The sequence below is a fragment of the Apteryx rowi genome, unplaced genomic scaffold (assembly GCF_003343035.1).
Source record: "Apteryx rowi isolate R43461 unplaced genomic scaffold, aptRow1 scaffold_45, whole genome shotgun sequence".
NCBI lineage: Eukaryota > Metazoa > Chordata > Aves > Apterygiformes > Apterygidae > Apteryx > Apteryx rowi.
The window spans coordinates 599,329-616,438 of NW_020450705.1; the positions used below are offsets into that span (position 1 = coordinate 599,329).

General features: G+C 53.2%; 1 protein-coding gene across 13 annotated transcripts in view; it reads right to left on the reverse strand.

Moving 5' to 3' along the window:
* Positions 1-1,636: 1,636 nt before the first annotated feature.
* Positions 1,637-17,110, reverse strand: part of LRIG2 (leucine rich repeats and immunoglobulin like domains 2) — a 54,876-nt gene continuing 39,402 nt past the window's right edge. For 2 of the 13 annotated variants that reach the window (XR_003255406.1, XR_003255395.1), the window contains exons 22-23: positions 9,552-9,652; positions 1,637-8,849 (exon numbers count right to left, since the gene is read on the reverse strand). The gene's annotated coding sequence lies outside the window, so the exon portion shown is untranslated. Of the gene's footprint in view, positions 8,850-9,551; positions 9,653-9,800; positions 9,917-10,011; positions 10,250-11,328; positions 11,510-17,110 lie in introns of all 13 variants that reach the window. The other 11 variants (XR_003255397.1, XR_003255400.1, XR_003255396.1 and 8 more) reach the window with 11 other exon arrangements.

Sequence of the window (17,110 nt, forward strand, 5' to 3'; positions counted from 1 at the left end):
ACGCAGGACTGACGTACTGTGACGGTAAGGCAGCAAGTGCCGCAGGGCCACGGAGGTGTTTGCAGGGAGTCGTCATGACTGGCCGCTCCTAAAAGTCACCTGGCATTCGCAGTGCGGGTGCAGGACTATCCATTTAATCCGGTACTTGGTGCCCCCCCCTCCTGCACCACGGAGGGGACGCTCCCCTTTGCCGGGCTGAGGCACGGGAGCTATTCCAGCAGGAGCCACGAGGCTTTCTCGCATCGCCTGCTCGTACGCCCTTGCTGCCACATCAGCCGTTGTCTGCACCTTCCCGTGCGACGGCGCCTTCTGCGGATGTATCGCCTCTCCTGAATCCGTGAACTGGAAATGGGCTGTGCTGTCAATAGCAGGCAAAACCTTGTTCGTGGATGCCACAGGCTGGGAGAACAGCTCTCCCCCGCATACGGGGCGCCGGCACAGCGCCGATCCGTGCGGTTTGCAGCGTGCGCCCTCAGGTCTGAATGCTTCTGAGGCCTGGAGCAGGCTCGGTTTGCTGAGACAAATCGCTGCTCTTCACGGCATTTCCGTCTGCTGCACTGTTCCGGCTACTGCAAGCTCAGGAAGTACATTTTGATTCAAACAAGCCAGTCTGAGAAGCCAGAAAACTGGTTTGTCTTTTCCTCTGCCGAGCTAGGCTTGCCTGGTTTTTTTGCTCACGTGCTCCAAGAAGTATTCCAGTCTGGGAATCACCCGTAGGAACAAAATCACCTGCTGCAAACATCGCCTCTAAAACAAACCAAACTTTGACTAGCAAGTACTTAGACCATTTATCTTAACAGCAAAAGCCTGTTGTTTTCACCGTGTTCTGCCATGTTTGTGAATTCAGCCCTTTCTCTCTATTTGAATGTGTTTCTGATCATCACTGACGCAAATCCCTTGCTTGAACCTTCTCCTTGGCATCAGCCTTCCTCACCAGAAGCTGGGTTAGCACCGTGAGCGGTTCAGCTCTGCCAGCGGTTTTACATCTTTAATGGGATCTGAAATAACTCTAGCAGCCTTGTCAAGGTTTATGGTCCCGTTCACAGGGATTTGGGCCGGCTCACATGGCCCAAAAGCCAATCCCAGCCCCTGCCTGATAAATGTAATCCCCGGCTCCTTTCCGAGGATGGTTCCTGACGCTTTTCCCCCGTCGCTTCCTCTCTCCTCACTGGGGTCGGGAGCAGGGAATCGGTGCGCAGGGGAGCAGACCAGCGGCTCCAACGCTCTGTCTACCTTCCTCACCCGCTGCGGGAGCAAAACACCGTTTCTTGAGAGCAGTTGCCCACCCGGATACGTCTTTGCCTTCCGTGCTTCAGGCCCTGGTAGCCCTACAGGGGTTTAAGGGCGGCATTACAGTCTGCTGCGGTCTTCCAGGAACAAACTCCTTCCACCAGAGTAACACAGCTGGACTTGAGCCAGCGGTGGGCGGTGAGGTGCCCCCTGCCCGGCCCCCTCCCATCGCACTCTTCCCGTTGGAAGAGGAGAGGCTGCTTAAGCTGCTGCGACACACTGTCATTTCTTTACTTCTAAAAAATAGGGTGAAACAAGCCTTGCCTCGCTGAAGAGCACTGGCTGTGCTGGTTATTCCCGGCATCGTCATAATTCATATCTCCCTATATTAATCAGTACAAAGCCATATGGTTAATACATTTCTTGTCTTTCCATGATTAGTATTTAAGCAGCAGCAATGGCATGCAAGGTTTTTTACAGACTTATTTAGAAAAGACTGTCCCCATTCTTCCTTTTTTTAATGTTAATAATGTAGAGTCTCAGTAGATCTGTCATAAAAAATATTATCAAAGGAACCAAGATAAGTGCAGAATTATTTGCTGTTTGGTAAATCCAGACACATCACAGAAAGCAATAATAACACAAAATAACTTTGATAAAACTTTTAAAGAAAGATTTTTTACAGCCCTAGCAGTAATTACAGCTCATATTGAAATAAGCTTCTTACAGTGAGTTCAAGCTAATTTACATTTCAGTACAAGAAATCAAATAAGCAGCCTGACAGAACAGACTTCACCTTAAGGGAGGGGCCATCCAGGTCCTATTGCAGCTGAAGAACTTGGCAAAAAATATACTTAGGATACAGAAGAGATCCACAAAAAGATTTTTGGACTGTTTTGCTTCTCAGCAAATTGCAGGAACATAAGATGGTGGAAAAGGGACCCCCAGGATAGCTTGAGAAATTAAATTTTTCCTTATTTTCCACGGCCACCGTGGCAATCTTGCTGTGAGATGTAATGGCTGATGATCCATTAACCAAGAAATAAGTTGTGACCTTTCCATTGCACCTTGTTCAATTCTCAGATCAAGTTTCTCCATCTCCTCTTCAATTATTTCAATGATACAATGCAATGACTTGAGACTAAGGTGATGGATGAGCTTGTGTGGAGGAATAAAGCAGGACTAATCAGGCCTGGGTTTGCTCCAATGCTGTCACAGATGCTCTTCGAGTTGTGAGATGCCCAGATACTCTCGTGTACGGGCCATATAACACCGCAATTCATGCAACACCATTCACAGAACAGAAGTGATGGGTTTTGGTGTATTTAAGAGGTTGCCTCAGATTCACAGGTCACTTGCCAATGTCACCTTCCTCGAAGAGCCCTGCCTCTAAGGTGTGTGTTTTGCTTTGCTTTTCACCCTTTCCTCTCTCTGGTGAGTCCTGCTGGCCGGACAGAATCACTGCCGCTAGGTCATGGCAAACTGCCATGCGAAAGCAGTCGCCTCAGTTAAAAAGGAGGCAGCATGCGGGACTAGAGATAGCGGAGGCAGAAGAGACCAGACGTCTGCTGGCCCTGGAGCTGCTTAGTTGGCCAGATGCGTTTAGCTCACGGTCCAGAAGCAGCTCATCTGTAATTATGAAGTTCTATTTTAATTCAGTTTTAAAAGTAATCGCTGCTCGAAACATAATGAAACAAGATTTTTCTAGATTCTTTTTTCCCCGGCAGTGTTTATTTAGCAATACATGGCATGGTGGGCCAAAGCCTTATTAGTACTCCTGTTTTTTGTTATCAAGTTATAATAGCATAGTTATATGGGATATAATAGCAGCTTCATAGGTCTGTGATTATAATTTACCATTACCATTTAGAGCTCATTTCTTTTGTAGTCATTAATGAATAATGACAATATAATAATAATCTTTGAAGATCACTGTTCCAGCACCAACCTTTCCTCTGACTTATAATTAAGATGTCAAAACTGATTTCCCTTTCAGAAAGCAGGGACTTTCCTTTCTTTGTTGATGGACTCCAAATTCTATTTTACACATATCAGTTCTCAGCTTCCACAGCTCGGCTTGACCTCACTGTGAAGGACAGCGTGGTGCACTACACAGTTCTCCATTTTTCAGCGTCAGGCTTTTAAAATCAGCTTCACTAAGAAAAAAGAGGAAAAGAGAGTGACCTGTTGGTAGATGGCCTGCAGAAGACTTTTAGGCACTATTTGTTACCAAAAATAAGGCTAGAGAGCTGCCGTGGTCTTTGACGCTCTGCAGAACATGCTGCCCTTCATCTGTAGGTGCATAAAACCGGCTATAGGAAGGACAGGCAGAAGCGCCTCGAGGACTCACCAAAAGCAGCAGGACGGAAAGCGTGCCCCGGCGGGCTGCTGCAGGGCTGCTGCGGGAAGCACCTGCCCGAGCCGACGGGCTCCCAGGCGCCGCGCTCGCCCGCATGCTGCCGTCGCCGCTTCCAGCAAGGCCGCGCGAGCGGCAGCGAGGCGGGTATCCTCCAGGACGCCCTCAGCCGATTGCACACTCACGTCCTCTTGCTGCTGCTCGTGTGTTTTCACCACTAACAGATTTCTCAGCTGATAACACGCCGTCGAATGCATTATTCAGTCTAGATTGCCAAGCGCCGCGGTTGCCGTCTCTGTTACGCCGCCGTCCTCTGACGCTTAGGGCCGGAAAACCTGGGATTTGCTCTGCAGCGTCGGAGCGGCTGGCACTGGCGGGGGCAGAGCCGGCTGCAGCGGCCGGTGCGGTGCAGCTCCCCATCCCGGCCCTTCTCCTGAGCTGGGAATTTGTCCCGGTCTCCCCAAGAGCCGGGCAGGAGCCCCTTCCCAGGGCCTGGCGTGCCCATCGCGCCGCAGCTGCCACGCTACAGAGGCGCAACGGCCACAACCGATCCCTTTCTCCGTTTCCCCACGTGCACCAGAACACGGCAATTACCTTTGCATCTCACAGGGGGGCCGTGAAGCTTAATTAATTTGCAGCTTTCAGTGCTTTGTGCTCTCAAAACGCCGTGTGTTCAGTCCCTTCATTAGTGCAGAGTTAACAGCGTTATTTATTCGAGTTGGGGCCGTCCCTGCAAAGCCTGGCTGGTGCTGGGATCCCGTGCAGGCGGCACACGGAGGGCCGGGCCGCAGGGACGTGTCCAAGGGCACGACGGTGCACCAGGCTTGATGCAGGGCTGGGCTACCGTGGAGGCTATAGGGGATCATGGAAAGCCCCACGTGCACACGAGTGCACGACCCACAGGCACGTGCAGGGACACAGGCGGGAGAAGCCGCGCCGGCGGGACCCCGGCACCTGCCGTGGGGCGTTTTGGCCCCCAGGGCCGGCCCGAGTGACGGCGCTGCCCGGAGGATGCATGGGGCCAGGGGGACGCGCGCGTGGAGGCAACACCGGACCGGGGCTCATCAGAGGCAGCCTTCGTGCTTAGCTGCTTATTAAAGACCTATCAAGACAAAAATTAAACAGGCCATTAAGCAGCACTCCAGTGGATTAACGTTAGTCTATCTCCCTTATGCTGCAGGATTTCAGAACTCCTTTGAAGTTTGGGTATTAGAAAATCACTTTCCAAGCCACGTAACTTTGAGCTTTAGATGTTTCCTAACAATTCTGTGGTTGAGGAACAGCTGACTAATCCTTTAGGATTTAATGAGGTTAACTAACATGCACGGCTTTGTAGGAGAGCTGTAGGTGGTATTTTGGTGGTGAACATGAAAAACAATGACAATAAGTAATGTTCTGTAAAGAGCTGTTATGGGAATGCAGCACCATTTCAGAAACTTTTGCAGAAGCTTCTCTTTTTGCAGACAAGGGCTCTGGTCTCCTTAAACAAAAACAATTAATAACGAACAGTGCTATTTGCATGCGACGCTCAGGTAAGTCAATAGGATTACCCAATTCTGTTCTCTAGCTTAATTTCTGGTTTGTAAACACTGTGTTTGGTCTCTGGCAGTCCAGGAAACCTCCCACATGCCGGCAGGGTCACAGCAGCATTTTGCTAGCGGCCGGTGGCTTTCAGCGTTGGGGAAGGGCGCAGAGCGCGTCCAGCCCGGGCCCCTGGGCCCCGCCGAGCCCGACCTGCTGCCTCTCTCCCTCCAGCCCGGGGCCGCCTGACCGGAGAGCGTGGCCGGTGAGCCGGAGCAGCCGGCGATTTGTCTGCTCATTGCGGAGTGCTGCAAAGTCCCTGCGCTTCGTGTGCCTGCAGACTGAGCGATGAGCTTAATTTGATATTTACAGTAGAAGCCAAAGTTGCACATAACGAGTTGACACACAAATTCATTAGGATGCAATTACAGTGATCAGAACTTAGGCTACCCAATTATTTTTAGCAAGAACATGTAATTAACTGCAAGTTCATGTCAAATGCTGCCTGGTGCCATGAATCAGGTTCAGAGGACCGGCTCACAGAGGAGAAACCTGGTGCTGTTTTTCTCCTGGCTAGGAGATGGCATGCCGAGGCAGAGTAGCAGCAGCCCAGGGAGCAGCGGGGCGGTTTGTGGGCGAAATGCCGCTGAGTGAGGAGAGGTGAGCGGCCGGTGTCGACCCCTGCTGCTCTGTGAAGCTGACGCCCAGCCTGGGCTGCACAGGCGCTGCAGGGCCCTGCGAGCACGCGGGCGCAAACGCGGGTCCCGTGGAGGCCGTGCAAAGGAGCCGTCCTGCCCCGAATGCCCTGCTGCCGCCGATCTCGCCCTTACCGAGGAAGTGCCGACGGCCGGGCGCTGCTGCTCGGTCCTTCAGCAGGGCTGCTGAAGGACCGGGCGGGAAGCAAGCAGGAAGCAGCATCTCCCGGCGGGTTTGGGCAGTGACCGGGGATGGTCCCCCCTCGGCCAGCCGGGGCACGTGCTTGCTGCCGCGCAGGGGCTGCGACTGCAGGCCCTGCCTGCACACGCGTCCGGCTGCGGGACGGACAAGGATGCCCAGGCGCGGGAGCTGGGAGGGTCCCCCTGCACCCCGAACAAGCACCGCTCTGTGCCGGCTGCTTGGGGGCACCGCACCGGCGTCCGGTGTCGCAGCTTCTGCTCTGCTGCTGCCTTGTGACCAAGTGCCATCGTTTACGATTTATTATAGCTGCTTTGGAACAATCTGTCCGTAATGGCTCATAGATCATAGTAACACTAGAGGAAAATAAAACTATGTAAAGCTGTTTGCCTGTTGCTCATTTATAACTCTCTCCTTCAGCTCACAAACCAAGAGACAGCAGCAAGGGCTGCTATACAGAAGCACTGTTTTCTCACCCTTTCTTCCACTGCTGAATTATTTCTCAGGAAGATTCATTTTAATAATAGCAGCAGAAGATTCGATGAGTCAATTAATATTTCAGCCATTCCCAGGCCTTCGCAGACCCTGAAAAAAAATCCAGCATGCACGTAAAAAATCTCTTACACAGTGGTAGCCAGGCTGTTGGTTAGGGACTGTATGTGAAAAAAGAAGAGAAAACCACATATTTCAGGACTGACTGGGTGCATAAAGCAGGAGGAGGGTGTGGGTGTGAGCAGTGAACAGGGCTTGGCAGATGCGGTGCAGAGTGCTGTACGCCACTGAACCTCAGTGAGAGCACTCCAGGCCCCCGTCCCCGCGCTGCCTGGGCGCAGAAGTCCTCTCTCCCCACGCCTCTGTCCCATCTGTTAAGCAAGAAGGCTTTTGCACTGCAACTGATCTTCCTACATCTTATTTGCAAATGGACTTTTAATGGACTGTCTTCCAAATAATAAATAATGAGCCTTTACACTGCAATATTCGGGTTACTGCGGAGAGCTTTAAACAAAGCTTAAATAGTAACTGCCTTGAGAAAAATAAGGTTCGCAGTGCAGTGCTGCTGGTAGCTCAGGCACGCGGGCGAGCGCCTGCAGGGACACACCGCCGTGCAGTGCCCCGGCAAGTTCTCCAGCACGCAACTTCCTCTCGGGCTTAGAGCAACCACCGAGAGCTTTCATGTGCACTGATGAAATGGGAGCAGCCGAAGCAATGCAGAAAATGCCTTATTACAGCAAGGTCGCGCGACACTGGATTTCGTTCACCTTTGGCGGCGGTGACGCCTGGGAGCAGCCGCACCAGGCACGGTGGCAGGGCCGGCAGCACCGGTGGTAGGTGCCCCCGCTGCGGAGGGCTGCCGTGCCCTTCCTGGGGAGGGCAGGGCCGCAGACGCCGGCCCCGGGAAGGGGAGCAGGAGCGGAGTGGGCACCTGAGGGGCCACGCACCGCCTCGCAGCCACCCGCTGGCACTTACTGCGGCAGGAGCGCTCCGGGCACACCACCGTACTGCACCGCGGACCGGCCGCGAGCCAGCCCCGCCGGCTCTGAACGATTTACACACCGCTAACTCACGTACTTCCCTGCTGCATAATTCATGCCGTTTGAGCAGCAGATAAAAACTTCACAACTGCTAATGTGCAAGTGCTTATTAATGTGGAGACTGTCAGAAAGACCTTGGATTTGGAAAGGGCTTTTGAGAAAAAGCCAAGATCTTTCCTCTGTAAGCAGATTTTTTGCACACTTGCCTGGTAGGCAACCAGCTCCAAGCTACTCTCTGGTGACTGCTGAGCTAATTCTTCATCGCGAAGCCCCCAAAGAACTTGGACCATCGCAGAAGCAGAAGTAAATAAATAGATCATTTCCTTGCAAGAAGCCGGCGTGCCATGCCGTTCCTATTCCTCTCCTTCACCGCACAGTAAACCACACATAGAAAAAGAGATAAGAGCGTTCATTCTCACGAGTTGCACAGACAGGATGAAAACAAGTTTTAAGTCATGTTCTCTGCAAGGATGTTTATAATGCCTGCAACTATTTTTAAACCTGGGAAATAAAGGGCTGCTAGCTGCAAAGAGCCCTCAAGGGTCGGCGTACTCACTGTCAGGTGAATAGGAACGGACACTCGGACCCCGGCAGCGGCACAAGGACGTCCGCGACCAGCCATCGCGCTGCATCCCATCGCACGGCCGGGAACCGGCTGCAATCGCCTCCCGGGCAAACAGCTCCGCGTGCCCTCTGCTAAGGTGACAACACGTGTGACAGCTTTGCAGGGACAATGTCCCCGCAAAAACCCTTCCCAAAGATGCTCTCCAGGATGAACAGCTGTGGAGCCGGAGTCGGGCCGATCCCGGGGAGGTCCCTGGAGCCGGACAGGGACCGCAGAGGGGTGCTGGCAGCTGGCGCCCCAGGAGGGGCTGTGGGCGGCAGAAACGCTCTGGCTCCAGCTCCGGTTCCGGCAGCAGCGCAAGGCAGGATGGCCAGACAGCCCCCTTCCACCTCCGTCTCCACGTCGCAAAAGCGCCGGCACAAATTAGCTTTCAGGTGCTGACAGCAGCTGTTTTGAATAGCCTCTGACACGGGGAAAGCGAGAAATCAATTTCCAAAGCCAGCATCTCTATCGCCAGCATTTTGGAGAGATTTGAGGCCCCCCGGGATGCTATAGGGTGTCTCCATGTGCCCTGGCTGCGCTGCAGCTCCGTAACGAATCTTCCCACAGCCCCTGCAAGAGCACCTCCAGCCGCTCCAAACGCCGCGCTTGGCCGCGGCACGGCTTGCTCCCCACCACTGCGCCTGTCCCTTGGAGCAGGACGTCCCGCCTTATCCCAGGATCGGGTATTCAAGATCTACTCTGCCATTTCCTGGAGGTTTCATGTGTCATCATCAAGTGGAAAGGGATTAAAAAACCAGAAATGAATACCATAAATATCCTAAATGAATGGGATCTATAAATGCTTCCCTGGCACTGCTAGCATACTGTCAATATATATAACATTATTTAAATAATAAGTTAACAACTTTTGCATGTAAATTAAAATATCTTATTGAAATGTATGCTGATTACAAGGCAAATGTCTTTGTTCTAATTATCTTAATTACAGGCTTTTAATGGCAAGAAGCTGTAGAAATAAAAACATACGTAAATGGCAACTTATAATGACAATAGCTGCACCTGCTAGCACTTCGACTGGGCTGTTGGGGTAATTAATGCATCGATTGCTGCTGATGGAGGGAAGAGCAGTGCCTGGCTGAGGAATGCGCGTGCACACGCCAGTCGCAGGAAGTCACTGCCGCAGCTTGGAAAAACTCGACCAAACACCCTCAACACCCCCTTGCACGCAGCTGCAGCATCTGCCCCACAGGTGCAAACACCCCCTTGCACACAGCATCTGCCCCACAGGGGCAAAGCCGAGGGATATCGCCGTGCAGAGAGAGGAATGGCTGCTTGTGGAGGGGGGAGAGCAGGGAAGGCGCCGGTTCCCGGGCCACCACGCCGTGTCCCCGGGAGGGAGCTGCTCTGGGGCGGCTGCAGGAGCCACATGCCCCCGGCCGCCAGCTCTTACCTGCCTGACTTTGGTCCCTGGGCCCTGCCGTTTCCGACTGGAGGACGGACGCACGCAGGGTCCCTCCGTCTCCTTCGCAGGGGACATGTAGCAGCTCCCTTCTGCAAAGACACGTGGGGACGGAGAATTAATTTCCATTTGCTCTGGTTCAGGACCAGCAATTGCGGTGCAGCTTTTGGGGCTCCCATTGCCTGTGCCTGGCAAAGCAATGAATTTCCCTTGATTATTCGTCTGTGCCGCTTCTGCTACCTTCATTTTATTCTCATTTTCGCTCCTTATCTTTCTTCACACTCTTTTAACTTCGGCCCGTAAATGGCTTCAGCCTAAGTCGCAGCTGTGTGCCTCTCACCGGCTTCTTCTTATCTCTGAGAGCACAGAGAGTAATCACCCACTTTGGGCTATTGCTGGATGCCGCATGGCCCTTGGAGCAATGGGACTGGGCTCACTTAGGGAATAGTACCCGGCCGATGAGGAAAGTCCCAGCAGCGACAGTCCAAGCACCTCCTGCGTCCGAGCTCCCTCGGCTGTGCGTCCGCTCTGTCCTCCGTGTCCCGGGACACCGAGATGCCTCAACAGCAGTGCAGGAAAACACCCGAGCTTTGCATGTGACTGCTGGCAGCAAGCACTGGCTTCCTGTGCCGCAGGCTGAGAAACAGCCTTTGGAAAAAGCCAGGCAGCCCCGGCGGCCCCAGGAACAGCTGCAAGAACGGCAAAATCACAGCACAGACAAGAATATTTGACGTGTATCGGCAGAAGGAGCTTCTAGCTTGCATCAACACAGCACCGTGCGTGGGAGACGCCCGGGCAGGACCGCGGAGCTAATGCAGCCTTTGGTTCTCCGGGAAAAATCCCTTGGCTGCGAACCGGGCATCGCAGCGCGCTCTGGGCAGGGGAAACGACTGGTCTCCTGCTACAACCTGTAGTGCTGTGGGAACAGATTCTGCACTGCATAAAACAAAAATAGATCAGGACTCAGTCTTATTTCCTTTCAGGTTTCTGCATGCATGACAGTCTTTGCTCTCCAGCTGTGCATTAACCTGCGTAGCCCAGACACATGCTTGCTCCCCAAAAATGGGCTCTATCCTTTGCTCACAGCTCTGCAAAGTGTTTTGAAGAAAATCAGTTTATTGTGAAAGCAGAAGGGCAGAGAGTATTACAATTTTCCCTCAGAGTTCAGATTGTTTTTCTTTTCTATCTAGACATATGGATACAGTAAATCCTTAGAGACCTTGAAAGAGAAAACTGTCTCGCTTTGAATTCCTAAACTGACAGTGCATCTAAAAATAGACTCCAAAGGGAGATGCAAGATAAGCGACAACAGGAATCCACCACCTTTTCTTACTGTGTGATACTCTTGAAATTTAAAGAGTAAAATACACAGAATGAACAAAAAAGAAGAGTAGCCAGTCATGCTGAGGACGTTTGGAGGAATGTGCTATTATGTAAAGCGAACCAAGGAAAGGTTAGTAAATACCACTGCTTCCCTTGGGAGCTGCGCTCTTGCCGGCGTCATTAGTGCGCTGGCAGGATAACAGATCCTCTTCGCTAATGCTCTAGGTCGTGGGCAAATTAAGATGGAAAAGACGATCTGCTATCATTCTGCATTAGGCATGGCCGACCAGCTCACCTGTCTGGCAGTTGCTGCTGTTATAGAAAGGTTAGGACTAGAAATATAAAACTTTTGTCATTAAACCAAGCAAATTTTGTCCTTAGCTGGCAGCTAGAATAGGCAAAGGGGCATTAGAAGACCACGGGGTGCTTGTCGTAGTTTGCTTACTCCACGGTTTGAGGAGAAAGAAGTGCTTTCCCTCGTCAGCACAGCTGGCGTGTCTCTGGGATGTGGTCCCAGCCCGGCGAGCAAGAGGCACATCCAGATGGCCAGAGGAAAACGCTGCTCTTGCCAAAGCAACGTCGCTGAGACGCACGTGGTGCCTTTAAACCCAGCACCTGGTAATTACCTGCAAGAGTTGTTAGCTTTTAGACACTGCTTAAATATGCCTGAATAAATAGTCCCAGAGAGCTCACTGCGAGCGCTCACGTGCGTAAGCCTACGGAGCAGATGTCCATACACAAACATGCGCTTGGGGAGAGAGCAAAATGGTGAAGCTCTTCATCACGCAAGTCCCCCAGCTGGGCAGACGAGGTGCTTCCAGCCCAGCTGTGCCCCTCGGAGCGCCTGGCGCTCCAGCCCCGCAGCGATCTTGCCGCCTGGGAGGAGAAAGGGCCTCTGGCTCGCGACGGATCAGCCTGGCAGGCAGCTGGCAGGGAAAGCTGGATTTCAGCCTGTTCCTACTCAGCTCAAAAATCTAATGCCAGCTTACACGAGCGCAGCTTATGAGCTGAAAAGGGGCAGACGCAGAAAACATCGTTGGTGGGATGCTGGAAACCCCATCGCTGGGCAGGAACGGGGGCAGGAGGCGAGGGGGGAAGAGGTTTCCCTCGGAGCAGGTCAGGTCTCCCGGCGTGGGCGCAAAGCGCTTTTAATAAACAACAGTGTAAACTGCTCTATGGGATTAAAGCAACCCACTCATGGCAAGGATCAAGCATGGACCGGGGGCTTCTCTGGTGCCCCCAGACTCCACCAAGCCCTCACCACCAAAACTGACCCGCTGCAGCCCAAAGAGGGCAGCAGCCCTTGGGGGGCTGCTGGGGAGGCAGCGTTTGAAAAGCATCATGCAAGCGTTTTGCATGATGTGTGGCTGCTTTTGGGGGGGGGGGGGAAGCATTCTCTTGCTACCTTTGGTTCTGTGTAATCTCGCGTTCAAGCTGCTGCAGGACACCCCACACATGCACACGACCTTGTGGAGCAGCCGAAGCGACTTCAAACAGAATTGCTGCCCGTGAAACCTCCAGAGTCCTATCTGCACTGAACAACAAAAAAACCCACCCGCACACAACACACCATTTCAAATCCTGCCTTTAATCTCAGGTTCCAGTAACAACCTTCTCCCCATCCAATTACTTGTCTTACAATTGACATCGCAATATTAAATTCCTAAGAACTAAAGCGCTTTGAAAATATAACCTACTTTAAAGGAGACAAGATTTATACTAGAAGTATTTACTTTCTATAGTCCTTGACACTATCAAAGTCACTGATGCCTGATCAACAGCTGTTTAAATGAGGCCTCCAAACATGCATCATGTTTGGCATTTGTAAGGCACCATCTGCAGGCTGAAAAACAACGCTGCCGACTGATGGCTGAGCACGCATGCACGGCGCTGGGCAGTGCTCGGGAAAGGCACCCCGGGGACGCACTGGTCCCCCGAGGGCTACGGCACTGCTTCTGCCTGCGCTGCGCTCTCAGTGCTGCAGCGCTCTGCAAGGAGCATCCCCGCAGGGCCGGCACTGCCCGCGTGGTGCGTCCGCGTGCCCCGGGTGCTGCGCCGCAGTGGCTCGGCTCGGGTCGGCACCCAGCTCGCAGAGCTCCTGCGGCCTGGCCGATGCAGCTTGCCCAGGGCCGCGAGGGCTCAGCGCCCGCAGACCAAGCGATCCTGCTGGGGGACTGCTTCAAGCGATTCAGAGGCCCTGGCTATTTTAGGTCACAGCCACTAGGGAAAATCATCCATTCGCAGGGGCTTTGCTTGCTGGAGACAAGGTGCATTTCAGACAGGGAGTTTTTCCTCCGAGCTTCCTTCGTTACTCCCCGGAGCTACTGAAACAGCTCATAACCACTGCTCCCTTTGCTCACTCTGCAGTTAATGCACCTTCCTGCGCAATTTGAAAGGTTATTGGATACCACAGTCAGTGCCAATCAGCTATTAAAAGCAGAGGTCCAGAAGCGTCGATAAACCTGATTACTGGACGTGCTCTGCATACAAGCTGCCCCGCGTCCAGGGCCGGCTCTGCAGCCGCCGCTGTCCTGCAGCCCTCGCCGAACGGACAGAAAACACCACAGCACCGACAGGTTTTCAGCAAGCACTGCCGCCTTGCCAAGTGCTCCTGCCCCAACTAAAATCACGTGTTTCACCCCAGAGGAGTCAGCACCATTTCCAGGGAGTACCCAGGGGCCCATGACCTCCTGGGAGAGGACGGAGGAGAGGCGACAGCAGCCGGGAGATGAATCTACCTCACTCACGTGAGGTCTGCTGACAGACTGCTGCCTCCAAGAGCCATTTAGTCAGACGAGTAATTATTACAGAAAGAGAATCCACGCTCGGGATGTTTGCTCGAGAGGCGCGCGGCGCGTTTCTCTTAACGGGGTGGGTGTGCACAGTGCTTGTGAGCACAAGCCTTCCCGGCCGCTGCAGGGAGAGGAGCACTGAGGTGCGACGGACACGACCAGCTACCGCCCGGGTGCCCCGTGCACAGCCCGGGCCGCTCCTCGCGTTGGAGGGGAACCCCTCCGGGCAGCAGGGCTCGGGGGGCCTTCGCCCACGCTGCCGTCCGCGCGGCGTGCACACCCAGCGCCGAGGGGAGCGTGCGGCTGCTCGCCCAGGTCTCTCTGACTGCAGCCTCCCGGCTCGCGCAGGGCGTCCTGACGTGCTGGGAATTATGTCAGCACGGACAGAGACACTATTGACTTTTTAAAAGGAAAGAACATACATTACGTAAATCTCTTGCTGTGGCACAGCCGACAAGCACGCATCCCTGTGCAGTGGTGGCATGTCCTACAAGAGGACCAGCACCGCCCGGCAGCCGGCGTTCGGCCACTTGTGCTTCTCCCACGGGAATAAAACAGTCCTGAAGTCGGGATTCAGCCCTTCCTGAGGCACGGCAGGCCAACAACCCTGGTGAGTGTCCTGCATGGATGGAAATGCAGGTGGTACATTTAGTACACTATTTTTGTTTTGCTCTAAAAACTGTGCAGCTACCATGTGTCCTTGAAACCCATCTCTTGCTGCTGCCTAGAGGCACTTGAGCGCAGGCAGACTCAGCCTGCCAAGACCTTTCAGCCTCCACGAAAGTTGAAGTGTAATCCTCTCTCTTCTAGCCCCTCTCGGAGACGCAGAGCCTGCTGCATGCGGCACTGTACAGCCGGCATTAGTGCTGCAGACTCATTACTACGCAGCTGAAGCATCCAGAAGCAGCTCAAACATAAAATGGAAAAGGTTTCCACTGGTGCAAACAGAAAGTCCTAAGCCAGCAAGGAAGACAGCGGTACTCCTGGTACACATTTCTGCCTGACCTAGTCCCTAATTAGATATTGCTGCGCTAACCTAAATGGAGAGGCATTAACTTTCACTCCTGAAGCAAGGTGCAATTAGTTAGGCATAAAAGAACACTGAAGTGATACTAATTACCCTCTAAAAGATGAATGGAATTGAGTCAGAGAAGCAGAAAATTACCTTTGTGGGAAATTGGCTTCGGACTTTAAACTGAACCAGCAGTGGCAGCGGGATGGGCGCTGCCGAGATTCGGCACTGCTTGTCCTCCTCCTCCGTCCATGGCCAAGTAGCCCTGTCCCGCATGTCGGCTGCCCGGCCTCTCCCACGGATGGGCCAGATCCACCAGCACAAGGCAGTCGCTGGCATTGCTAAAAAATCTGCCTCTGTATCCTTGGGCAAGGGGCTGATTGTCAAACTTGGGCAAAACTGCAGGACACCAGCAGCTGCCTGGGAATCTGCAAGGGGGAAGGTTTTTTGATACCAACCTTTGGGCATAGGCTGCCCGGGCACACTGCTCTCTGGCCAAGGCACTGGGAGCACATATTGCTGCTAGGCACAAGTGGCTTGGCTACATGCTGCCCCTTCTTCATATATGGCTGCTCTGTAAAGCATCTGGATGAAAAATACTTGAAATAGCGGCACAGAGAGGCCACAGTCCCTCAGCTTTGTCCACGGCAGCTGCAGGGAGTTGCAGCTGAGCCAGCGAACGCACGCGGGACAGGCTGTGCTGCTGCAGTTACAGCAGCGCCCGGTGTAATCAACAGCCCTGTCCAGCAGAGCACCGGCACGCATGCACGCAGCGCAGCGACGTTACTCACACCATCGCTGCAACCCGGAAAGCCTCACACTGCAAGGCCAGCTCAAACCGACTTGTGTCCGCAGGATCCTACTCTGGCATGCGCAGATATGGCTGGGGAAGAAGCATGCTGTTCCAGGCATGAGCATGAACCTTGTCACCGCTTCAGCGATTCAAAGCCAGCTCTCCCTGTAGCAACTTCCATGTCCTTCCCCTCATCGCACAAACTGTCCTGCATCCGCAGCACTGATGAAACAACCTGCCATGAAAGCCCCGCTCAGGCTGCAGCAGGAAAACCAAGAGAGGAGCAGTAGTGACCAACCCTTTCTATGCGATGCGCGTCCCGGAGCGTAAGTTTGCAGTGCTCACTGCGGTGCTCAGGGTTACTGAACGCTGCCCCTCCAGCCCTCCCCTGCCCCTGAGCACTGCCCTCGCACAGACCCAGGCGCAGCACGGCAGGAGCTAGCGGGGGCCGTTTTGCAATTTAGCACGAAGGCAAACACCAGCAAACAGCTTACATGTCGCCTTCCCAGCCAGGGAGCACACACAGGACTGCAGGATATTTGTGGAATTGGCTTCTATTTTTAAGTTTAAGACAGACATATCTGTAGCGGCTGATCCCAATCTCCCAAAATGGAGCGAATGAGATGCAGCGGCCTCTGTCAGCCACAGTGCGAAGGTCGCAGCTCTGATCTCCAGGAGGAGCACAGAGGCAGGAGGCTGAATGGAAAAAAATGTGTGCATCCGCCGGCCGGCCCGTGGGAGAAGGGCACCTGGCACGAAGAGGTATTGCTCACCGAGTCAGGGAGCCAGGCCTGGAGAATGTTGAGCTGCTGCAAGTGCTTCATCTCAAACCCCAAAGTGAAAAACTCGTCTTCTAACAATAATACACAAGTACCCTGACTATCCCATTTTGTTTATTCCTGGAAACCTGCCAGATTTTTAATTAGCTCTTCACTCTTCTCTACCCATTTAGCAGTATCCAAGGAGTCTAACATACTATTTTCGTGTCTATCCAGCTGGCTTCTCAGCACTAGCTCACAGCACTTTGCTGACCAGTAATTGCTTCTGATAGCAGCACATAATTCATCACAAACTCTCCTCATTGCAGCCTGCTCCAAGGTGGACAGCAGCTCTGCAGATGGGCAGAAACCCTACATTACCCATTTTCCTGGAAAGATGAAGTTCCTCCAAAGCTTTGCACAAATTTGCCGCCAAACAACCGTGTCCCAGCCCAATGCCCCAGCCCTGTGAATGGGGTGTGTGCTAAGGTACAGCCCCTTGAAGGTCACGACTGCCGTGGGGTCATCCCACCGAGGAGCAGAGGGCCCCAGGTACATGTGGTGGTGGCAGGATTCACAAAGCAAACTAGGATTTGCCCTGAGCTTATTCTCTTGCAGACATTAGAAAATTGGTCCTGATGGCAGCAATCCAGCTGCACTGGAGTCTAAGCCATTTTTCTGACTTAAATCCTTTGCTCTGTGGCTGTGTGTACGTACAAAGTGAGCAGGGTCATCTGCTGGGGCTCTGGAAACCAAATAGCACAGCTTCAGAGCTTGGTATGACCGACACAACACGTGACAGAGACGTGCTGCAAACAGCCCCTGTGATGGCCCTTTGCACACGCACTTTATGTGAATTTTTAGGCTGAGCA